Here is a 25,545-nt window from a genome sequence, read left to right as displayed (position 1 = left end):
GTACGGTTTCGAATTGTTTGCAAATGGTTTTAATTCCCGGGATCCATGTGAGAGGAGAGTGCAGCACTGTTCCTTGCAGCCGAGGGAGAGGTCCTCTCTTGTCGGGCAGTGCTTGATCATTAAGGGCTGAGAGGTTAAGTGTAAGACCATTGAGGATAATGCCTGATGGGCTAATCTTGCACCTGCCCACAGTCCCTGGGTTTTTATAAGATGGCTTGGCCCAGGGACCACTTAATGCAAGTGTTGGGCCCATAGGGTCCATATGATGGACTCAAGGGGTTCATTGAGTTTTTCAGTGAATTCGGCAGGGCCTTGTTTTAGAGGTTGGGCCGAAGCCATGTGGCTGGTGTGTAGATCAATGCTTGGGTCCCACGCCATACAAAGAAGCCCAACTGGGCAGCAGATTGGAAAGTAATTAGACACTGAACACTTAATGGGCCAAAAGCCCATTTCGAGGTGGGCTGATATGATCACCCATCCATGGGGCGAATTTGAGATTAAAGTTAGTAAAAGGATTGAGCCTTTAGCCTTATCCACTCTTAGAGACCAAATTCAAATTAGATTTGAATCTGGTAACCTCCTGATAAGATCAGGAGTAAGCTAACTCTATCTGCAGAAAGGATTAAGATTATCCCCCATCCAAATACTGATTTGGATTGGGATAACTCCTAATAAGGAGGTTTCTTAATCAAGAAGAAAGGAGGAGATTTAGAACCAAGAAAAAATCGCAAGAAAGGTTCCTGCGAATTCAGATCAGATCTCATTCATACTCTCCAGAAAAAGAGAAAAAGCAGTTCAGCCTTTTTCGTTTTGGAGATCTCCTCCTGCCGCCGCCATCTGCCATTGCAAGATTAGATCTTTGCAGAAAAGAAAGTCAAGAAATCTGTTCTTGACATCAGTCTTGCAAGAAAGACTGAAAAAGATTCAGTGTTTAGTACTTCCAGAGGATTCTTGTGAAGGATTCAGTGTGTAGGACGCACCCTGCTGGTTCTGTTCCATTCACAGCTATGTCATCTTCAGCAGGAACGGATCTTGGAGCATTCTTTGGGCGTGAACACCAACTTTGGGAGATACTGCTTCTCCGGATCAGGTATATTCCTTCCATTTATCTTTTGGTACAGATCTGGTTTGATTATGGTTCAAGTAGGATCCTTGAATATTGTATTCTAAATTTAGGGAATATGATTCCCAGTTGAGAGAAGGTAGGAAATTTTTGAAATTCACCCACCCATTCCGCAACCTTTATGGCGTCCATTAGATGGATCCTACCATTCTTTCAGAAGGCTATTCTTAGAAATTAAATGTAGCCAGGGCTTACAAGCTGAGGAGTGATGTGAAGAATTTGAGACAGGGGGAGAAACCTTTAGCTATTTATTTCTCAATACTGAAGTCTCTATGGCAAGAAATTGATTCGATAGAAGCTGTAGCCTAGGACACCACTAATGATGCTGAGACCTACAAGAAAGTTGTTGAGAGAAACATGGTGTTTGAGTTTTTGACAGGGCTGAATCTAGAGTATGACATCACAAAGAAAAATATCTTATTCAAGGATAGTGTTTCACTGTCTCAAGCCTATGCCTTGGTAAGTAGTGAAGAAAACAAGAGACTTGTCCAGGTTCAAGGGGTTGGTCTAAATGAACACTTTGCTAATATGGGAGTGAAACCTAAGCGAGTTACAGGAATTCCAAGTGGCTCAGAGAAGAAAGAAATTATTTGAGAGTATTGTAAAAACCAAAACACACTAAAGACAAGTGTTGGAAATTGCATCTTGGGCTTCTTCCTCTTCGCTTTCAAAAGAAATCTGATAATATGAATGCAGGGAGTGCTAATATTGCTGTTGGTCCAGATAGTGATAGATGCCTAACTGAAGAGAAGATTGCTAGTGAGCAGTTAGTAGCTATGAAGGCAGAGTATGAGAAGTTTGTAACGATGATCAGTCACCTAGAGGGTGTGTCCTTTTCTTCCAACCTTCCAGGAAATTCAATCCCTTTTGCATTTTCTCATTCAGGTATACGGGCTTCTGCCAATCATGCAACTATTTCAGGTAATCGTAGGATCCCTTGGATTATTGATTCTGGTGCTTTTGATCATATGACCAACCTTTCCACTTTGTTTGTTTCTTATGATTTACTTCTTGGCCGTGACAAAATCACCTTAGCCGATGGCTCTCTTGCCCCCATCTACGGCAAGGGAACCATCAAGGCTACAGATTCCTTGGTACTTCTTTCTGCTCTTCATGTACCCAAGCTAAATACAAATTTGTTATCTATAAGTTGCTAACTAAATCTTTGAACTACTGTGTAACCTTCTTTCCTTCCTACCGTGTTTTTCAGGATCTGAAGTCTTAGAAAGTGATTGAGAGTGGCCATGAGGCGAATGGAATATCGCTGGACACTCCTGGATAGAGCCATGAACAACTTGGAAAAGCTGCTTTTGGATCTACATCTATAGAGTCCATCAGTTGAGTCATGTTATGTCATTTTCATTTAGGTTATATTTCTTTTTCTGCATTAAGTCATTTACTCCCAAAACTGTTTAAGGGAATTAGTATGTCCAGTCTTCATTCTGAGTCTTGTGAGTTGTCAAAACATTGTAGAAGCAATTATCCTTCGAGTAACAAAAGATCTTCTCCATTCTATATTGTGCACTCTGATGTATGGGGGCCTTACCACTTACCTTATAAAGGTGGCTATAAACATTTTATCTTGTTAATTGATGATTTTTCTCAGTTCACTTGGATATTTTTATGAAGTCTCGTGATGAATTTCCTAGACTTGTGAGGCAATTCCATGAATTTGTTTTAACCCAATTTGATACCAGAATTAAAATTTTCAGGTCCAACAATGCAAAAGAATATTTTGAGAAAAACCTGACCCGCTATCTCACTAACTTGGCGGTTATTCACCAAAGCTCTTGTGTTAGGACCCCCGAACAGAATGGAGTTGCTGAAAGAAAAAACCGGCATATTGTTGAATTTGCAAGAAGTATCCTATTTGCCTCACATGCCCCTACAAAATTTTGGGGTGATGTTGCTCTCACTACAACCTACCTAATCAACTGTATGCCATCCAGGGTTTTGGGGTTCAAGTCTCCCTTCAGTCTTCTTCATCCAGGCAAGGACCTTTTTCCTATTCCACTTCGTGTTTTTGGCTGCACTTGTTATGTACATATCCCAAGTGTCCAGAGACATAAATTTGAATCAAAAGCCCACAAGTGTATTTTCCTTGGTTATTCCCCCACACAAAAGGGTTTTTGTTGTTTTGATCCGAAGACTGGAACTCGGTACGTCTCAATGGATGTCACTTTTGATGAGCTCTCTTCTTTTTATGGTTCTTCTCAGGAGAGGTATTGTCCAAAGAGGGAGAATTTGTCACAGTTGTTTGCTATCCCTCTTCCTGTCCCAGTTGAGTATTCTTTTGAGACTCTTCCTCCCTCAAATGAGTCGAGGGAGGATCAGTCATTTCATTCTTATTCCAGTGTTCCTATCACTCCTCCTTTACTTCCTCGTCCTCATTTTAATCCTAGGTTGTACCAATGGTAGAGAATCATAAGTGAGAAGATTGTTTCACTTGAACCACATGAGCCTCTTTTACTTCCAGTCACAAAAGAGACAATAGGTACTGATACAACCCCCTTGGAGTCATCCTTTCCAGACCTTGATATCCCTATTGCTATTAGGAAAGGAAAAAGGAAGTGTACCGCACATTGAATTTCCAAACACCTTTCTTATAGTTTGCTCTCTCCTTCATATTTTGGCTACCTTTCTTCTGTTGCTTCTAACCTATTTCCCAGGTTTGTGTCAGAAGCTCTTACTATTCCAGAATGGAGGGATGCTATGAGAACAGAAATTGATGCCCTACACAAGAATGACACTTGGGAAGTGGTTGATTTACCTGAAGGGAAGGATCCAATAGGCTATAAGTGGGTTTTTACATCAAATATCATGCTGATGGCACCATTGAAAGGTACAAGGCTTGGCTGGTTGCAAAAAGTTATACACAGACATATGGGATTGATTATCTGGAGACTTTTGCTCCTGTTGCCAAGATGACTTCTGTGAGAGTTCTGCTATCTCTGGCTGCACACTCAGACTGGCCACTTTACCAGTTAGATGTAAAAAATGCATTTCTGAATGGAGAGTTACAGAGGAGGTCTATATGTCTCTTCCTCCAGGGATGTATGAAACAGATATGAAAGGGAAGGTTTGTAAGTTGAAGAAATCTCTTTATGGACTTAATCCCCTAGGGCATGATTTGAAAGGTTTAGGGCTGCCCTTGTTAAACTTAGCTATGTACAAACTCAATCTGATCATACCTTCTTTGTGAAGAGGAGAGGATCCTTGGTAGTTTATCTAATTGTGTATGTTGATGATATTGTTGTGACTGATAATGATGTATAAGGGATTAATGATCTCAAATCTTTCCTTCATATAGAGTTTGAGATCAAAGATCTAGGGGATTTGAGATACTTTCTTGGCATAGAAGTTGCTCGATCTAAGGATGGGATCCTTATCTCTTAGAGAAAGTATGTACTTGACTTGCTCTTTGAAACAGGGAAGATGGGTGCTAGACCAGTTACTACTCCTATCGGTATGAGTCATAAACTCTCTGATTCAGATGGAATATTGTTGAAAGATAAGGGAGTCTTCCAGAGGCTACTTGGGAAACTTCTCTATCTATGCATGACTTGGCCGGACATTGCATATGCTATCAATTGCATTAGTCAGTTCATTTATGCTCCCAGAGACACTCACATGGCAGCAGCAGAGCGGATTCTATGTTATTTGAAGGGTTCTCCTAGAAAGGGAATTCTATTTTCTAAGCAAGGCCATAAGAAACTTGAAGCCTACATAGATGCTGATTGGGTCGGGAATATTGATGACAGAAGATCTACATTTGGATACTGTAGCTTGGTGGCAGGTAATATTGTCTCTTGGAGAAGCAAGAAACATCAGTTGTTGCCAGATCTTCAGCCGAAGCTTAATAAAAAACCATGGCTCATGGAGTTTTTGAACTACTGTGGCTTAGATCCTTGATGGAGGAATTAGGTGTTGAGCATGATAAGCCATTGATGTTATACTGTGATAATCAGGCTGCCATCAACATTGCTCACAATCCAGTGCAATATGACAGAGCCAAACATATGGAAGTTGACAGACACTTCATTCGAGAAAGAGTGGCTTCTGGAGAACCGTGTCTACCTTTCATCACTTCTGAAGGACAGTTAGCTGATTTCCTTGCCAAGGGCATTCCCAAGGCTAAACTTCAGCATGGTACTGGCAAGCTTGGCATGATTGACATCTATGCTTAGCTTGAGGGGGAGTGTAGAGAAGATGGGCTGAATGGCCCATAGGTTGTTTATCCTTTATTTTTTATGTTATTTGTTGTAATGGACCTTAATCTGGGCTTTATTCTTTCTTGTGTTATGTTTTTTAATTTTTTGCCCAACTAGGGGCCTCTCTGTAAATTATTAAAGTTTAACTTAATGAAATGGAATTAGGGGTGTAAAATAGTAGGTTATGTTTGAAAATCTCTCTCTGAACCCTAGTTGTCACCACTTTCTTCTTCTTCCTCTTCTCTCTTCTTGAAACCTAATTTATGCTACTTTCTATTGATTCTTTGCAACATTTTAAACAATCCTTTCATTTCAAAAGGTTGTTTTTCTTCTGAATTCGAATACTATTTTTATACCGATTAAATTATCGGATCGAATTCAGATATGCATTGATCCGATCCAGTAAATATCCGAACCGATTATGTATATAACTAAAAAGAAGTTTAAAAAAATAAAAAACAATTTCAGAAATTAGAATTGAGAAATGAGTCATTTCTCAATAAGAACATTCGAATGTTGAACCTTACCTCTCTCCAGTCTCCATCTCCTTTCAACTTTCAAGTTTCAAACCCTAACCCTAACCCTTTGCCCCTCCCTTCGCCGTTGCTGGACGCTGCTAGAGCAACCACCATCACCGGCCACAACCCCTCATCCTCTGTGGCTCCACTTCTCCTCAGTCCTCTCTCGTCAGTTGTCTCTCGTCTTCTCCTCTATCTCTCACTCTTCTAGTCCCACTCACTCACTCAGCATCGCCGTCGCCCAAACAACCATCCTCATCGGCCACCGCTCATCCTCTGTGGCTCCACCTCTCCTCAGTCCTCTCTCATTAGTTGTCTCTCATATTCTCCTCTATCTCTCACTCTCTCAGTTCACTCACAGAATCAGCATCGCCACCGCCCGAGCAACCAAAATCACCGGCCACCGCCCCTCGTCCTCCACGCCTCCACCTCTCCTCAGTCCTCTCTCGATAGTCGTCTCTCATCTTCTCCTCTATCTCTGACTCTCTCAGTCCACTCACTGACTCAGCATCACCGGTCGCTGCCGCCCAAGCAACCACCATCACTGACGGCAACATTAGTGATAGCGATGGTCGAATTTGAATCAATCGAATATTTGATTTAATAATCGAAATCGAATTCGAATTCGAATTGAACTATTGGATATCTGTCGGATGTCGAATCGAATTTGGATATTATTGTTTATAATCGGTTTCGAATTAGAATATAGCCCAACACGATTCGAATTTGATCCATTTATAGGCCTATTCATCTCCCTAAACAGATTGATCGCAGCAACCTACCAAAGTGTTTCTCTCATATGTTGGAGATCTAGGCAACATCAATTTTTGTACTTCTCAATGATGTTTTCACTAAAGTGTCTTCTCTTCCTTTTCTGTATCTGAAGATCACCAACTCCCATTGATCTTCAATTCTTCCTTTGAACATGTTTGAGGAGATTTTGGTTCATACTCCACCTGGAACCTTTTGACTGTTTAAAAGGGAAAAAGCTCCTTCAATTGCATTTCCAACAATCTAGGTGGATTTTTGGGCTTCCAAAAATGGGCCCCAGAGAAAACGATGGGCCACTCCTCAATCACAATTGAGTATACCTGATCACTACCTTTGTCAGACCCCAACCCTTTTTGCTTTTAGACTGCCAGGTGTCCTATTTCAGCTCTACCCCTTTCAACATTAAAGGCTGAATCAAACAGGCCTCCCTTGTTTACTTCTCTTGACCTCAAGTGGACCCCACCACTCAAGACCTCTTTCAAAAACTCCCTTGATTCGCCTCTCTTCACCTTCTGATAAAACTCAGACTAGATGTTTGTATAAGTTCAGATCAGAGAAGGAGAAGAGAGAGAGGAGAAGAAAGAGAAGAAGAAAAGGTCATAGCCGAACTAGAGAGAAAAATTCAAAACCCTCTAGTCGGCCCTTCTTTTATGTTTCAACTGCTGCTACAGTAGTCCGAACAGGAAGAAGAAGAAGAAGAAGAAGAAGAAGAAGGGTCTGTCGAAAATCTGATGGTTTTTCCATCCAGTCGACCGCCTTAATCTATATTAGATTATAATAATGTTTACAAAGACAGAAATGCCCTTACTTAAGTGTGGGGCAGAGTAACTCTAATAACACTGCCACATAGGCAAGTTACTTAATAAACAGAAGAAGACTAAACTACCCCTATTCGGCACATCTTAACACTCCCCCTCAAGCTGGAGAATATATGTCATATAATCCCAGCTTGTTATATAGATAGTTCACTTTCCCTGAGCTTAGAGCTTTTGTAAACAAATCTGCCGGCAAGAACCTTCTCTCTCACAAAGTGGCAATCAACCTCTATGTTCTTTGTTCTCTCATGAAAGACAGGATTGGATGAGATATGTAGTGCAACTTGGTTGTCACAGTACAATTTCATAGGTTTATCCATGTGAAACCCAATTTCTTGTAGGAGATTCCTCAGCCACACTAATTCATTGGTAGTGTGAGCCATGGCCCTATATTTGGCTTCAGCACTGCTTCTGGCTACAACCGTCTGCTTTTTACTCTTCCATGTCACAAGATTTCCTCCCAGGAATGTGCAATAGCCTGTATTAGATCTTCTGTCACTCACTGAGCCTACCCAGTCTGCATCTGTATACCCAACTACTTCAAGTTTTCCTCCTGGTTTATACAATAGCCCACGGCCTGGAACTCCTTTCAGATACCTCACAATTCTAAGGACTGCATCCCATTGAGGTATACGAGGGTTCTACATGAATTGGCTCACCACACTGACTGCAAAGGAGATGTCGGGTCTCGTGATAGTCAGATAGTTCAGCTTTCCCACTAGTCGTCTATACCTTCCAGGATCTTCAAATACTTCTCCTGTATCACTACTCAACTTAACATTTGGTTCCATAGGGGTCTCAGCCGGTTTTGCACCTAACAGTCCTGTTTCTTCCAATAGATCAAGGACATATTTCCTTTGGCACAGATTCACACCTTGTTTTGACCTGGCAACCTCTATTCCCAAGAAATACTTTAATGTTCCAAGGTCCTTTGTTTGAAAATGATTTTGCAGAAATACCTTTAGTTTGCCAATCCCCAATTTATCACTACCAGTGATGACAATATCATCCACATAGACCACTAATAAAATCTTCCCAGCTTCTGAGTCATAGCTGAACACTGAGTGATCAACCTGGCATTGCTTCATTCCAAAACTCTTCACCACTTCGCTGAACTTTCCAAACCAAGCACGTGGATATTGCTTCAACCCATAAATTGCTTTTTTCAGCTTGCACACCGTACCACCCTCCCCCTGAGCAACAAACCCAGGTGGTTGCTCCATATATACCTCTTCCACTAGATCATCGTGGAGGAAGGCATTCTTTATGTCAAGTTGAAGGAGAGGCCAATTATACATAACTGCCAAGGAAATTAGGACATGAATGGAACCAATTTTAGCCACCGGAGAGAATGTCTCCATGTAGTCCAGACCATACAACTGTGAGTAACCTTTAGCAGCAAGTCTGGCCTTCAGACGCACCACACTACCATCTGGCAAGTATTTCATAGTATACACCCATTTACAGCCCACAACATGCTTCCCAGGTGGGAGAGTAGTAAGTTCCCACGTTTATGTTGAAGAGCAGAAAGTTCCTCCTTCATTGCCCGCCACCATCCAGGTGAACTAAGAGCTTCTTGAACATTGTTAGATATGGAAATAGAAGACAAAAGTGAAACAAACTGGCAATGTGAGGTAGAAAGACGAGATAATGAAACAAAATTGGAAATGGGATGGAGTGTAGAACTACGTTTACCTTTCCGTAAGGCAATGGGTTGGTCAAGATCTGAAGGTTCAGCAATAGGAGCCACGAGAGGATCCGCAGATGAGGTAGGAGGAGGAGGGGCCGGTGTCGTTCGTCGTGTATAAACTTGTCGGATCGGTGGTCGTTCAGTGGTGACCTGCATTGGATGAGGAGATGAGTCTACTCCAACAACAGCCTCTGGAACTAAATCACTGGATGAGGAAGAGGAGGTAAGGGTGAGGACAAGGGTGCTTCATGACTGGAGAAGAAGGGAACAAACTCAAAAAATGTGACATCAGGGCAGACATAGCACTTTTGGGCAATGGGATTATAAGACTTGTACCCTTTTTGAGTCAGAGAGTAGCCAAGGAAGACACATTTAATTGAGCGTGCATCTAGTTTGTTTATTCCAGGACTCAGATTATGAACAAAGCACACACAACCAAAGACACGGGGAGTTAATGGAAACGGAGATAAAGTGGGAAACAAGATGGAGAAGGGGGACCGACCGCGAAGAATAAAAGAGGGCATCCGATTAAAGAGAAAACATGCAGTGAGTACAGCATCACTCCAAAACCGTTTAGGAACATGCATGTGTGAAGCATAGACCGAACAATTTCAAGAAGATGATGATTCTTTCGTTCAATCACCCCATTTTGTTGAGGGGTGAAAGCACACGAGGTCTGATGAATAATGCCATGCTGTTCTAAATACTGTTGAAATGCAGTAAGAAAGTATTCACGACCATTATCTGAACGGAGAACTTTGATTGGAACACCAAATTGTGTGCATATTTCAGCATGGAATTTTTGAAAAATTGAAAATAATTCACCTCTTTCTTTCATTAAGTTAATCCATGTCATTCTTGAACAATCATCAATAAAGGAGACAAAATACTTGTACCCATTATAAGACTCTATTTTGATTGGACCCCAAACATTTGAATGAACCAAAGAAAAATGACTCAACATACGACTCTCAACTCTTGGACTAAAGGACACACGACGATGTTTACCAAACTGACATGACTCACATTGTAAAACTGACAACGGACTCAATGATGGAACCAACATCTTGAGAACCTTGAGAGATGGATGTCTTAGTCGGCAATGCCATTGTAGAGGAGTAAGGGAAGTCTGAAGTGCAATTGAAGATTCACCGCCATCAAGGTAATACAATCCCTCAGGTTCATGCCCCCCACCAATCTTTTTCCCCGTCTTGAGATCCTGAAAAATACAAGTGGAAGGAAAGAAGGTAACAAAACAGTTAAGAGTTTTGGTTATTTTATTAACAGACATAAGATTGAATGGAAACTTAGGTACATATAAAACAGATGATAAGGGGACAGAAGCCAAGTCAACATTACCAACACCACAGATGGGAGATGTGGACCCATTGGCAAGTGTAACACCTGGAGTCCCGGTCATATGATCTGAGGCTCTAGAGTCAATAATCCAGGAAGGAGTTTTAGATGATATGCAAACAAAACCTGATTGGGCATAGGTGGCAGTGGTATGCTGTGAAGTAGTTTGAAGGAATCATTCATACTCATCCCGTGGAACACTCACCATCTCCCTCCCAGAAGTAGATGTAGATGTGGGAGGTGTTCGGTTTGCCAATTTACTGTCACTAATAACAACCTCGCCTGCTACAACATGATTAGCCCATTTAGAGGGAGGGCCATGTAGGTCATAACAGAAATTCACTGTGTCCTTCCCTACCACAATGAGTACACTTCCTTGTAGAGTTATTTTTTCCTCTGCCACGGCCTCCCCCTGAGTCACAGCCACCCCGACCAATCATGGAATTGCCACGGCCCCCTCTAGAATGACCTCCCCCTCTTGTACTATGTCCACCACCTCTAGCTGTCACAAGTGTGGGGTTCTCTGTCTGGCCCAAAGAAATTCTATGAAGCCTTGAGAATACTTCCTCAAGTGTAGGAAGAGTAGAGCCCCCCAATATTTGAGCCCTAACTGGTTCATATTCCAACTTCAGCCCCACTAAAAATGTTATAACATCTAGCTGCTCCCTTTGCTGTTGCTGAACTTGAATATCTGGAGTAAGGGGATGATAGACATTGAGTTCATTCCTTATATTCTTCATGCAGGCATAGTACTCTTCTAATGTTTTGGTTCCTTGTTGTAAATCAAAGTACTCCTGATACAGCTGATATACTATTGTTGTGTTATCTTGTCCAGACTATAGCTTCTTAGCATGCTCCCATATATCCTTTGCCATATCAAGGAACATGAAGTTGGCACTGATTTTGGGTTCTATACTATTCCACAGCCAAGTCATGATTTGAGCATCTTCTTGTTCCCAATCATCAAACCCTGGAGAGTCAACCGGTGGCTTCTCATCTCTTACATGCTTTACTTTCTTCTTTGCCTTGAGAAAAACTTCCACTGATTTAGCCCATGGAACATAGTTCTCCCCATTTAGCTTAACTGAGGTCATTTGTACCGCTAGGTAGTTGGAGGAAATTACTACACTAGGTTTTTGATCATTGTAGCTATCTCCTCTTGCTGCCATTGTACTCTTTCACAGTTGTCTCTAACTTTACTTCTCAGCTACAAGCTGATTGATGTTGTTCACAGTTTGATATTTCAGCACCTATTGCAGCTTCTAAACGCCACTGCTGACTACACACACTTGTTCTTATTCACACTACTGCTGACTTCACACACTTACGTCCCACATAAGCATCAGTTTACCATTCACTAATCACAAGTAGAGGCCCTCTTACAACCACTCAAGCACCACAACACAGCCAAATCTGCTGCACCCAGTTCAGACTTGTTTAACACACTTAAGAGGGCATTACACAACCACAAGGAGTTCGGCAAGGTCACTGCATTCTACCTTACACCACTCGGCCACTTATAGCAGCCCTAACACCATTCAACAGCTTACAGCAGCCCTACACCATTCGGCTACTGCACACACAACCCTTCATAGGGCAACAATGAACCTAGTTCTCTAGGTTCTACTCAGTACTAACAACTTTTTGTAGGGTTTCTACCCAGAAATATAAGTAACATTAGAAGAAGAGAGAACTGACCTTCCTTTGAGAATATCAATCAACCATTCACTGCTGAAGTCACTTTCCTTGTTGAAGAAGGTTATGCACAGCAGAGAGACAAGCTGTAATGTTTCTGACCTAGGGCGAACTAGTTCTCTCCATCGACTGACCAGAAACGAAGGTGAAGAGTCACGAACAATGCTGAGGTGTTTTACCAACTGACTTAGGTCAGGAGCATGGCTCTGATACCATGTTTCAACTGCTGCTACAGTAGTCCGAACAGGAAGAGGAGAAGAAGAAGAAGAAGAAGAAGAAGAAGAAGGGTCTGTCGAAAATCTGATGGTTTTTCCATCCAGTCGACCGCCTTAATCTATATTAGATTCTAATAATGTTTACAAAGACAGAAATGCCCTTACTTAAGTGTGGGGCAGAGTAACTCTAATAACACTGCCACATAGGCAAGTTACTTAATAAACAGAAGAAGACTAAACTACCCCTATTCGGCACATCTTAACATTTTATTTATACTCTTCTAAGGTGTACAAGAATTACCATTGTGCCCTCACTTAAGTGAGAACCACATCAGCTGAACAATAACTATATAACTAAACATAAAAGGACTATACTGCCCTTGTACAGCCGGCTCTAACACTCCCCCTCAAGTTGGTGAGTATATGCCATATAGCCCCAGCTTGTTACATATGTAGTCCACTCTTCCCTGATTCAACCCTTTGGTAAACAGATCTACCCATTGATTTCCTGTATTCACATATGCTGTACTTATCACTCCACTAAGCACCTTCTCACGTACAAAGTGGCAATCCACTTCTATGTGCTTCGTCCTTTCATGAAACGCTGGATTAGAGGAGATATGAATTGCAACTTGATTATCACAGTATAACTTCATAGGAGTGTCAATCGAGTATCCCATCTCCTCTAGTAGATGCTTCAACCACACTAGTTTGCATTGTTGTGTGTGCCATAGCCCTATATTCAGCCTCTGCATTGCTTCTTGCTACCACTGTCTGCTTCTTACTCTTCCATGTCACTAAGTCCCCACCAAGAAAAGTGCAATACCCTGTAGTGGACCTTCTGTCAGATATGGACCCAGCCTAATCAACATCCGTGTATCCCTCTATCTCAAGACTTCCTCCACTCTTATACAACAAACCATGACCTGGAGCACCCTTCAAATACCTCACAATCCTTAGGACTGCCTTCCAGTGTGAGATTCGGGGGTTCTGCATAAATTGACTCACTACATTGACCGCAAATGAGATATCAGGTCGAGTGATGGTTAGGTAATTAAGCTTACCCACCAACCTTCTGTACCTTCCCGGATCCTCAAACTCCTCACCTGTATCACTACCCAATTTAACATTCAGTTCCATAGGTGTTTCAGCCGGTCTGGCACCCAACAACCCTGTTTCTTCTAGCAAATCAAGAACATATTTCCTCTGGCACAGATTAATACCATTCTTGGACCTCGTAACCTCTATCCCTAGGAAGTATCTTAATTTGCCAAGATCCTTTGTCTAGAAGTGATCATGCATGTAAGTCTTCAACCTGTCAATTCCTGGTCTGTCACTGCCTGTGATAACAATGTCATCTACATATGCCACCAAGAGAATCTTCCCAGCACACCTTTAAGTCCATAAAGAGACTTCTTCAACTTGCACACCTTTCCCTCCATATCTGTGTCATACATCATCGGTGGAAGAGACAGAGACTTTTCCATGTAATTCTCCATTCAGGAATGCATTTTTCACATTCAATTGATAAAATGGCCAATCTGAATGTGCAGCTAGAGATAGTAGAACCCTCACAGGTGTCATATTTGCAACAAGAGCAAAGGTATCTAGATAGTCAATCCCATATCTCTGTGTATAACCTTGTGCAACCAATCTAGCTTTATACCATTCAATAGTGCCATCAGTGTGGTATTTGATGGTGAAAATCCACTTACAACCCATTGGTTCCTTCCCTTCAAGCAAATCAACCACTTCCCATGTGTCATTCTTATGCAGGGTATCAATTTCAGTTCTCATAACATCCTCCATTCTGGATCAGTAAGAGCTTCTGACACTGACGTGGGTATTGGATTAGAAGCAATAGAAGAAAGATAGGCATAATATGAAGGAGAAAGCAAACTATAAGAAAGGTGTTTGGAAATGCAATGTGCAATACACTTCCACTTACCTTTCCTAATAGCAATTGGGACATCAAGATCTGGGAAGGGGGGCTTCAAAGTGACTGTATCAGTACTTGTTATCTCTTCTGTAACTGGAAGTGTAGGAGGCTCATGTGATGTAGAGGAAACAATCTATCTACTTCTAGTTCTTTAACGCTGGTACAACCTAGGATTAAAGAGAGGGCGAGGAGGTAACGGAGGAGGGATAGAAGGAGGCTCAAAAGAAGATTCGACTAGAACAGGAAGGGGGAGAGCAAACAACTGTGACAAATTCTCCCCCTTTGAACAATGCTTCTCCAGAGAAGGATCATAGAAAGGAGAGGACTCATCAAAGGTGACATCCATTGAAACATACTAAGTTCCAGATTTTGAATCAAAACAGCAATAGCCCTTCTATGTGGAGGCATAACCAAGGAATATGCACTTGTGGGCCTTTGGTTCAAATTTATGTCTCTAGTACTTGGAATGTGTACATAACAAGTACAACCAAGACACGAATTGGAATTGGAAAAAGGCCCTTACCCGGATGAAGGAGGTTAAGAGGAGACTTAAAACCCAACACTCTAGATGGCATATGGTTAATTAGGTAGGTTGCAGTGAGAACAACATCCCCCAAAATCTTGTAAGGACATGTGAGGCCAACAGGATACTCTTTGCAACTTCAACAATGTGTTTGTTTTTTCTCTCAGCAACTCCATTCTGTTTTGGAGTTCTAACGCAGAAGCTCTGGTGAATAACCCCTAAATCAGTGAGATAACAGGTTTGGTTCTTCTCAAAGTATTCTTTTGCATTGTCGGATTTGAAAATTTTGATTCTAATATCAAATTGGGTAAGAACAAATTCATGGAATTGCCTCACAAGTCTAGGAACTTCATTACGGGATTTCGTAAAAAAATAAACATGTATATTGTGAAAAATCATCAATGAACAAGATAAAATATTTATAACCACCCATAGAGGGTAAGTGGTATGGCCCCCACACATCAGAGTGCACAATATGAAATGGAGAAGATGATCTTTTATTACTCAAAGGATAACTACTTCTACAATGTTTTTGACAACTCACATGACTCACAATGAAGACTGGACAAACTAATTCCCTTAAATAGTTCTGGGAATAAATGACTCAATGCAGAAAAAGAAAGATGACCCAAACGAAAATGACATAACACGACCTGACTGACAAACTCTGAAGATATAAATCTAAAGGCAGCTTTCCTAGGTTGTCCTTGGCTTTGTCCAGGAGTATCCAACAGATATAATCCATTCGCCTCATGGCCACTCCAAATCACTTTCTGAGAGTCCAGATCCTAAACAGTAGGAAAGAAAAAATGTTACACAATAGTTCAAAGACTTTGTTAGGCTACTTACATATAACAAGTTTGTATTTAGTTTGAACACATGAAGAGCAAAAGGAAGTTGCAGAGAGTCTGTAGCTTGATTGTTCCCTTGCCAGATATAGGAGCAAGAGAGCCATCGTCTAGGGTGATTTTATCACAGCCAGGAAGCAAATCATAAGAAATAAACAAGGTGGAATGGCTGGTCATATGATCAGAAGCACCAAAATCAATAATCCAAGGGATCCTATGATTATCTGAGATAGTTGCATGATTGGTAGAAGCCCGTATACCTGAATGAGCAAATGCGGAACATGTTGAATTTTCCAGAGTGTTGGAAGAAGAGGCTGCACTCTCTTAGTGATTGATCATCCTTCCATACTTCTCATATTCTGCTTTCATAACTGCTAACTGTTCACTAGCAGTCCTCTCTTCGGTTAAGCATCTATCATTATCTGGGCCAGTAGAAATATTGGCACTTCCTATCTTCACATTATCAGTCCTTTTTGGAAACAAGGAGGAAGAAGCTCTAGATGTAGTTTCCAACACTTGTCTTTTGTATGCTTCGGTTTCTTACAGTACTCACAAACAACTTCCTTCTTTCTTGAACCACCTGAACTTCTTGTAGTTCCCTTCGGTTTCAGCCCCATATTAGCAAAATGGTCATTGAAGCCAGCCTCTTGAACCTGGACTATTCTCCTGCTTTCTTGACTACTCACCAAGGCATAGGCCTGAGACAATAAAACACTATCCTTGGCCAAGATATTCTGTTTTGTGATGTCAAACTCGGGATTCAACTTTGTCGAGAATTCAAAAACCCTGTTTCTCTTTACCAATTTTCTGTATGTTTCAACATCATTAGTACTTTCCCAGATAACAGTTTCCATCAAGTCAATTTCCTGCCAAGGGGATTTCAGCATTAAAAAGAAAACAGCTAAAGGTCTCTCCCCCTGCCTTAAATTATTCACATCACTTCTCAGCTTATATTGCCCTGGCCACATTCAATTTCTGAGAATAAGTTTCAGCAACACTATCCCATATTTCCTTTGCTGAATTCATCCATAAATAGGGTTGACTGATTTGGGGTTGCATTAAATTTACTAACAGTCCAATGACAGTATAATTTTCTTGCATCCATTTTTCATAAGATGGATCATCTTCTGCATGGGATTTCTTGCTCTCGGAGATATACCCCCACTTGCCTCTGTTGCAAACATGAATCTTTACTAACTGTGACCATGCCAGATAATTGGTTCCATCTAGCTTGATTGTTGTCACAGCCAGTAGAGAGTCAACAAGAGCCCCCAGAACCTGTCCAGATTCAGCAACATGCTTGTTTTCAACTCCCAAGGTATCTGTTGGCAGGTGTATTATATGTACTGTACACAGGTTTAGTACTCGCAGGGGTATTTTTGCAATTTTACAGTCCTATTGTGTTGTACGGCCAGTATAGTATAAATACAATGCTTCACTCGACTGAAGCAGTACTTTTGAGGCCTCAACTCTGTTGCCTCTTCTTCCTCTTCTTCTTCTTCCTTCCTTTCTTCTTCTCCTTCTTCTCCTGCTCAACATTGTCTCAGAGCAGGACCATCCAGGCCTGGAAAACAACTAGCCGAGGTCTCTCTCCACTGTTGCGTAGAATTTTAGTCCTGATGCTCGAAGACAAGGAAGAGGAAGTATTCTCTAGTGCTGCTGCTAGTCTCCACTGCCGAGTAGGGTTCTGCTACAAGAAAGCTGACTGTTCAACTTTCTAGCGCAGAAAAGGGTTCTGCTACAAGTTTTTTCTTCTTCTTCCTTCATCCTTCAGCCCTATGTGCTGGTAATTGGAGATGTTCGGCTAAGAAGTTCGAGTCCTTGACTGTACTGCCTATTAATAATTCGGGTGACCTAGGTACTGAACAGTTTTTTGTTTATAGTTCTCTTCTTGTACGACTGTTGATGTCCCAAAATCTGAGTAGGGACTGTCCCCCTTCCTCTGATTGTGTGTTGCTCTATTCTTCTCACTGCACGCCACAACAAAATGGTGTGGCTGAACGGAAGAACTGACACCTTCTTGAAGTGGCACGAGGTTTACTACTCCACATGAATATTCCCAAACGATTTTGGTTTGAGGCTATCTTTTGTTCTACATACCTCATTAACCGTATGCCCTCTCGTTGGTTAGAGTACAAAGCCCCACATTAGCTTCTCTTTCCTAAGGCCCCTCTTCTTTCTATTCCTCCTCGTGTTTTTGGTTGTTGGTGCTTTGTCCAAAACCTATCTCCCACCCGGGGGAAATTGGACTCTCATGCTATCCCGTGCATATTTCTTGGCTACTCATTTTCTCAGAAAGGGTATCGTTGCTTTGATCCTATTTCTCGAAAATTCTATGTCTCCATGGATGTTACCTTTTTTGAGGATGAGCCCTTCTTTCCTGTTTCTCCTCAGGGGGAGTGTAGGCATGAGGAGAAACTGGTTCAACTGCTTCTTTTTCCTACTCCTCCTTCTCCTTCTCTCCCTTCTCCTTCTGATCCTCCAGCTTTTCGTGTTTTTTCTCGTCGTCGTAAAGGCCAACCAAGTTCCAGTGCTGTGGAGAATCCAGAAGTCGTACCTCAAATGCCATCAAATTCCTTGGGGGAAGATCATACTCACTCAGGTAACTTGACTCCCAACCTCCCTGTTGCTAATGATCTTGACATTTCCATTGCCCACAGGAAAGGTGTTAGGTCGTGCACCACTAAACACCCCATTTCCAACTTTTCCTATGAGAAAATCTCACCTTCATTTCGTGCTTTTCTTACCTCCATTGATAGTATCCCTATTCCCAAGAATGTGGCAGAAGCTCTCTTAGTACCAGAATGGACGAAGGCCATGAAGGAAGAAATTGATGCTCTTCATAAGAATGGCACATGGGAACTTGTTGATCTCCCAAAGGGAAAGGATCCAGTTGGATGTAAATGGGTGTTCATTGTTAAGCATGGGGTTGATGGAACCGTGGAGAGGTATAAAGTTTGTTTAGTGGCAAAGGGTTTTACTCAACTGTATGGGGTTGATTATGCTGAAACCTTTGCCCCTGTTGTCAAAATGAACTCTATTAGAGTCCTTTTTTCTCTTGCTCCAATATGAATTGGGATCTACATCAGTTTGACATCAAGAATGCCTTCTTGAATGGTGACCTTGAAGAGGAAGTTTATATGGTTCAACCCCCCGGTTTTTTGGCTCAAGGAAGTGAACAAAAGGTGTGCAAGTTGAATAAGTCTTTATATGGGTTGAAGCAATCTCCAAGAGCTTGGTTCAACAGATTTCATGTAGCAGTTCAGCAGAGGGGATACAAGCAATGTCAGTTAGATCACACACTGTTTGTAAAAAGAGTAGAAGGTAAAATGGCTGCCCTAATAGTATATGTGGATGACATAATTGTTATTGGTGACTGGAAGGATGAAATTCAAAGTTTGAAGGACTTCCTTGCCACTCAGTTCGAAGTGAAAGATCTAAGACCCGCAAAATACTTCCTTGGAATTGAGGTTGCCCGATCAAAAAAGGCTATCTTCATCTCCCAAAGGAAATATGTCCTAGACTTGCTTAAGGACACTGGAAAGGTTGGGGCTAAACCAGCTGACTCTCCCATTGACCCCAACCACAAGTTAAGTGATAGCCAAGGTGAACCTCTTAAGAATGTGAAGCAATTTCAGAGGCTTGTAGGGAGACTGTTGTACCTCTCTATGACTCGTCCAGACATAGCATATGTTGTTGGTGTCCTCAGCCAGTTATGCATGCACCTAGGTCCACTCATCTTGAAGCAGCAGAGAGAATACTGCGGTATCTTAAGAAGTTCTCGGGTGCTGGCTTATTATTCCAGAAACATGGACATTTGAGAGTTGAAATTTACACAGTTGTGGATTGGGCTGGATCTCAAAGTGACAGAAGGTCTACTAGTGGTTACTGCACCTTTGTAGGAGGGAACCTTGTTACTTGGAGGAGTAAGAAGCAAACTGTGGTAGCTAGGTCCAGGGCTGAAGCTGAGTAGCGTGCAATGGCACACGGAGTAGCCGAAGGTATGTGGATAAAGAATCTATTGGGAGAGTTGGGTTTTCCAGTTGGTAAACCCAACTCTACTCTGTGACAACAAGACAGCTATCAGTATTGCTGCCAACCCGGTACTACATGATAGAACAAAGCACATTGAAGTTGACAAGCACATTATTAGAGAGAAAATCATCACAGGCGAAGTATGCACTCCATACATCAGCTCTGAAGACCAACTAGCAGACATCTTTACCAAATGGCTAAACCATTCCAGACACCAAGGTCTATGTGTGAAAGAATGGTAGGATCTATCTCATGGACGCCATGAAGGGTGCGGAATGGGTGGGGGAATTTAAAAAAAAAAAAATTTTCTACCTTCTTCCAACTAGGAATCATATTCCTTAAATTTAGAATACAATATTCAAGGATTCTACTTGAAGCATAATCAAACCAGATCTGAACCAAAAGGAAACATGAAGGATTATACCTGATCCGGAGAAACAATATCTCCCAAAGTTGGTGTTCACACCCAAAGAAGAAACCAAGATCCGCTCCTGCTGAAGATGACACAGCTGTGGATGGAACGGAACCAGCAGGGTGCGTCCTACACACTGGATTCTTCGCAAGAATCCTTTGGAAACCTTGAACACCGAACCTTTTTGGTATTTCTTGCAAGACTGTTGTCAAGAACTGTTTTCTTGACTTCCTAATGCTGCAAAGATCCAATCTTGCAACAGGGAATGGCGGCTGCTGGAGGAGGAGAAATCCAGGGATGAAGAGGGCTGAACTGTGTCTCTTCTCTCTAGAGTCTGTGAGAGATCAAAATCTCAATTCGCAGGAGGTATCTCTTGCATACAAACCCTAGTCCGAAATCTGATATTTCTGTTAGGGTTTTCTCCTCTTTCTTCTTGATTAAGAAACCTCCCAATTTTTTTTGGAGTTATCCCAATCCAAATCAGTATTTGAATAGGGGATAATCTTAATCCTATCTACAGATTAATTTAGCTGACTCCTGATCTTATCAGGAGGTTACCAGATTCAAATTTAATTTGAATTTGGTCTCTTAGAGTGGATAAGGTTAAAGACCCAATCCTTTTACTAACATTAATCTCAGATTTGCCCCATGAATAGGTGATCATATCAGCCCAGTTCAAAATGGGCTTTTTTGCCCATTAAGTGTTCAGTGTTTAACTAGTTTCCAATCCGCTGCCCAGTTGGGCTTCTTTGTATGGCGTGGGACCCAAGCATTGGTCTACACACCAGCCACATGGGTTTGGCCCAACCTTTATTATAAGGCCCAGCCGAATTCACTGAAAGACTTAGTGACCCCCTTGAGCCCATCACATGGACCCTATGTGCCCAACACTTACATTAAGTGGTCCCTGGGTCAAGCCATCTTATAAAAACCCAGGGACTGTGGGCAGGTGCAAGATTAGCCCATCAGGTATTATCCTAAATGGTCTTACACTTAACCTCTCAGCCCTTAATGATCAAGCACTGCTCGACAAGAGAAGACCTCTCCCTCGGCTGCAAGGAATAGTGCCGCACTCTCTACTCACATGGATCCCGGGAATTAAAACCTTTTGCAAATCTTTTGAAACCGTACATATACATACATATATATATATATATATATATATATATATATATATATATATAATAATAATTTTGCAAAAACAAAATTCCAACGATTGAAATCAACTGCCGGCAGTTTGGTTTCCATCAGAGAGAGTGCATTCCCGATCATTACCATTGTCCGACAAAGGGGCTGATCCCGTCACTATGATCACTCACTCAGATGAATTCTCAGACTGCCCCAACATGTCCAGGTTTTGACCCCCACTAAGGATCTCACTGATTGACACATCAAAGACAGCCCGATCTGACGCCTAGTGATGTGTCATAATCGAGTCTAGGGGTCAGGTGTAACTTTCCAGTTTTGCCCATCTGTCTCCAAGGTCTAGGGCAATACTGGAAATCTGGTCCGGTTCAAGGGTTCAAGCAATCCCATACTGCATGTACCTTGGGTCTTACCCTGATGGCCGAAACAAGCCATCCCAACACTTGGTGGCACATCAGTATTAGCCTTGGCAGGATAAATCTCCCCAGACATATCCAATGGCTGTGAACATTTAAAACTAACACAAGTTTCTATAAGTGTCCTGTTTTAGGGTTTTACACAGAATTATACCAAACAACATGAATCAAACATGTACTTTATTTATTTACACTAAATGTCAAAAGTACATCAAAATGGATTGAAGCTAAGGGCATACAAAACTGTCTAACAATGTGACAAGTTGGGCATGATTGATATCTATGCCCCAACTTGAGGGGGAGTGTTGACATGTGTATTATATGTACTGTACATAGGTTTAGTACCCGTAGGGGTATTTTTGTAATTTTACAGTTCTATTGTGTTGTACGGCCAGTATAGTATAAATACAATGCTTCACTCAACTGAAGCAGTACTTTTGAGGCCTCAACTCTGTTGCCTCTTCTTCTTCTTCCTTCTTCCTTTCTTCTTCTCCTTCTTCTCCTGCCCAGCAGTATCCATCTTCTTAAAAACACTCCAAAAGGACTTCTAACAACTTCAATTAACAATCAAGGAAGACAGGAAAAAATAGAAGCTGAGAACCAACCTCTATGCAGTTGTACCTATTAACTACGTCACACCCGGAACCCGGGAGAAACAGAAAAAATCCAGCCGCTTGTTGTAGACTTCACAGAACACTAAGATGCTTGTATCGATCTTCAAGATGAAGAATAAGGAGCCTTTTAATCACTGAGCGCCAAGGTCAAACTCCCAGTGGGGCCCGCAAGTAGAATTCTCCAGTTAATTAGGGTTTTGGGCAAAACACCAAAGACTATCGGAAAGATGACAAAGACAGCCTTCTTCTCTCCAAAAATCCACTAACAACTGGTCTGAAGAAAAAATTTTAACTACTCATTCGATTCAGTTCTCCATACACAGTGTATGGGAAGAAAGAGAAGAAAAAAAGAGAAGGAGAGCATGCTCTGATACCAAGAAGAAAAACAACCTTCTGAAATAAACGGACTGATTAAAATAGTGCAGAAAAGTGATATAGAACAGCAGAAAAGAGAAGCAAGAAAAGAGAGAGAGAGGAAGAAGAAGGTGGCGGCAAATAGGGTTTTGAGGAAGTTTTCGAATGTAATTCTCTCTTACACCCTAATTCCTTTTCATTAAACTTAATTTTCAGTAATTACAGAGAGGCCCTTAACTGGGCGAATAATCTTAAGTAAACATAACATAAGTAAGGCCCATTAACAGCATAGAATATAAACAAAAGTCTATGGGCCATTCGGCCCATTCTCTCTACAGTTTCTTACTCATTAAACGAAGTTCCTTCCTAGAAAGGTCCAATAACCTATGGTAGATTGCCCATCATCAATAGATCTTGCCCAATCAACAGCCATGCACCCCTCTACTTCGATGTGGCTTTGTTTGGAGAAAAGGAATCCTCTCCCAAGGTGCTTCTTCAGGTATCTAAGTACACATTCTGCTACAGAAAGATGTGAAGTCCTAGGAGAGTACATATGCTTAGGACTCCAACGGAATATGCAATATCAAGCCATAGTAACCTTTCAATAAGCCATTGGAAATGCTTAGCATCAGGTAATTCAACACTACATTGTGACTAATGTGACAGGAAACGACAAGAATAATATCAGCCCAAAAACGTTTTACAAAAGGAAGATTCCACTTGAAGTTGATATGCATGAACAAAATGCCTCTATTCATCATATATTGACCTTGTTTGATCCCATATTTCCATGGCCATTTCATCCTGCATGAAGTTCTTCCAAAGTGCAGGTTGCATTGAATACAGCAGCCATGACATGATCATGTATTTTTCTTTCTGCCATCTTTTATGAACTGCACCTTCCTCTTGGGGTTCCTTAATCTTTATAGTGAGGTACCCAGTAACCCAAATGTTTTGGAATGGTAGAATACTGATGTATTTCATTCTATTGCCAATCAGCATATTTATACAGTAAGCTGCTGCAATAAATAGAAAGAAGAAAAAAATGGAAAGAAAAGAAAATAGAAAGTAGAAAAATAGAAAGAAAAGAAAATAGAAAGTACAAGAATAGAAAGAAAAACTTTCTAAATCAATCCTTCCACAATCCTAGGAATATATAGAATTCTATTTTTACACAACTACCAAATATAGATTTGCACCAGTAACCCCACGTTTTTCGACACCCCCTCAAGCTGGTGAATAGAGATCCTCCATTCCCAGCTTGGCTATAATTCTTCGAAAGTCTGTACTATTGAGCACTTTAGTAAGTACATCGGCCAGTTGTCCTTTTGTAGACACATAGGGAGTGCAAATCAACTTGCTGTTCAGTTTCTCTTTAGGACAGGGTGTATAGGTGAGAAAATGTAGTGAAGAGGGTGTCATGTGGTCAGTAGCTCCAGAATCAAGAATCCATGGAAAAACACTAACCGAGGCATGTAATCCTAAAGATAAAGACTCACTTGAGAGAGCAAGAGAGGTAGAACCACTTCCTGGTTTCAAGGATTTCGGGAAGCTCCTTAGCCTTTCAATTTCTTCATCATTAAATGGTCCCTGACTTGAGTGTTCTTGTTGCGAGGTTGTGGAGACATTATGGGCCTGTTGAACTCCTTTTGAAACTCCTCGATTTCCCCATTCCTTGCTGGATGTGGGAGGTTTCCCATGAAGTTTCCAGCATCGATCTTTTGTGTGTTTGGGCTTCTTGCAATAGGTGCACCAGAGGTTATCGTTAGAGTCACGGGTAGTTGTGTCACGAGCCAAGTTGTGATTGTTCTCACCCTTTGAACCATTGTAACTTCCTCCCCTTGCCACCATGGCTGAGCCTTCGGGATCTTTAGGCTCAAGTATGATTCCACGACGACTTTCCTCAGCTCTGACAAGGGCTATGACTTCATTCAGTGGAGGCACTTCTTCTTTGCCAAGAATTTGTATTCGGACCTGATCAAATTCAGCATTCAGTCCGACCAAAAAATCATACACCCCATCTCTTTCAATAAAATTCTTCAAGATCACAGCATCATCAGGGCACTTTGTCTCAAGAACCCGATAATGATCAAGTTCATGCCATAAATTTTGCAGCAGATTTGCATACTCTGTAACACTTCTGCTCCCTTGTTTGGCCGCCACTGTCTTCGCTTTGACCTCATAGACACGAGCAGTGTCATGGGCTTTGGAATAGGTTTGTCGAACAACATCCCAAATAGCCTTTGTAAAGGGAAGAAACATACAAGTATCACTGATCTCGGGTGTCATTGAACTCCGCAACCATGACATAATCATGGAGTCCTCTTCGTCCCAAGCATCAAAATTTGGCTCGCCCAATTTTGGCCCTGTTCCATGAAGGTGACTAATTTTTCCTTTTCCCTTCAAATAGGTACACACTAGTTGTGACCACTTCAAGTAGTTCTGGCCATTCAGTCTATATGTTATCTGAATATTCTGCAAATCACCAGTGTGAGGATGAGAATTTGTTGCTCCTTCATCAGTTTGGACGGGAGCACTTGTTGCAGTCATATCGGACGTTGTTAATGGAGGAAAATTAAGGCCAGCAGGAAAGGAGAATAAAGGAGGGAAGAACTAGCTGGAATAAAGGAGAATAAAGGAACAGTTCTGGTTACAGATCAACACTGAAAGCCAGAAGAGAAAGACACGAAAAACTGGCAATGAAGGCCGAAAAAAATCTCAAGGTTGACAAACCTAGAGCTCTGATACCATGTTTTGGAATGGTAGAATACTGATGTATTTCATTCTTATGCCAATCGGCATATTTATACAGTAAGCTGCTGCAATAAATAGAAAGAAGAAAAAAATAGAAAGAAAAGAAAATA

At 41.5% G+C, this 25,545-nt stretch overlaps 1 protein-coding gene across 3 annotated transcripts in view; it reads left to right on the top strand.

The window, feature by feature from the left end:
* The window catches only part of CYP97B3 (cytochrome P450, family 97, subfamily B, polypeptide 3), a 113,905-nt gene that overhangs the window by 23,278 nt on the left and 65,082 nt on the right, over positions 1-25,545 (top strand). The gene's annotated exons all lie outside the window — the stretch shown is intronic.

The sequence above is a fragment of the Nelumbo lutea genome, chromosome 7 (genome assembly GCF_056320005.1).
Source record: "Nelumbo lutea isolate HS-2025 chromosome 7, American lotus-T2T, whole genome shotgun sequence".
In the NCBI taxonomy this organism is placed as follows: domain Eukaryota; kingdom Viridiplantae; phylum Streptophyta; class Magnoliopsida; order Proteales; family Nelumbonaceae; genus Nelumbo; species Nelumbo lutea.
This window is presented reverse-complemented; position numbering and strand designations above follow the sequence as displayed.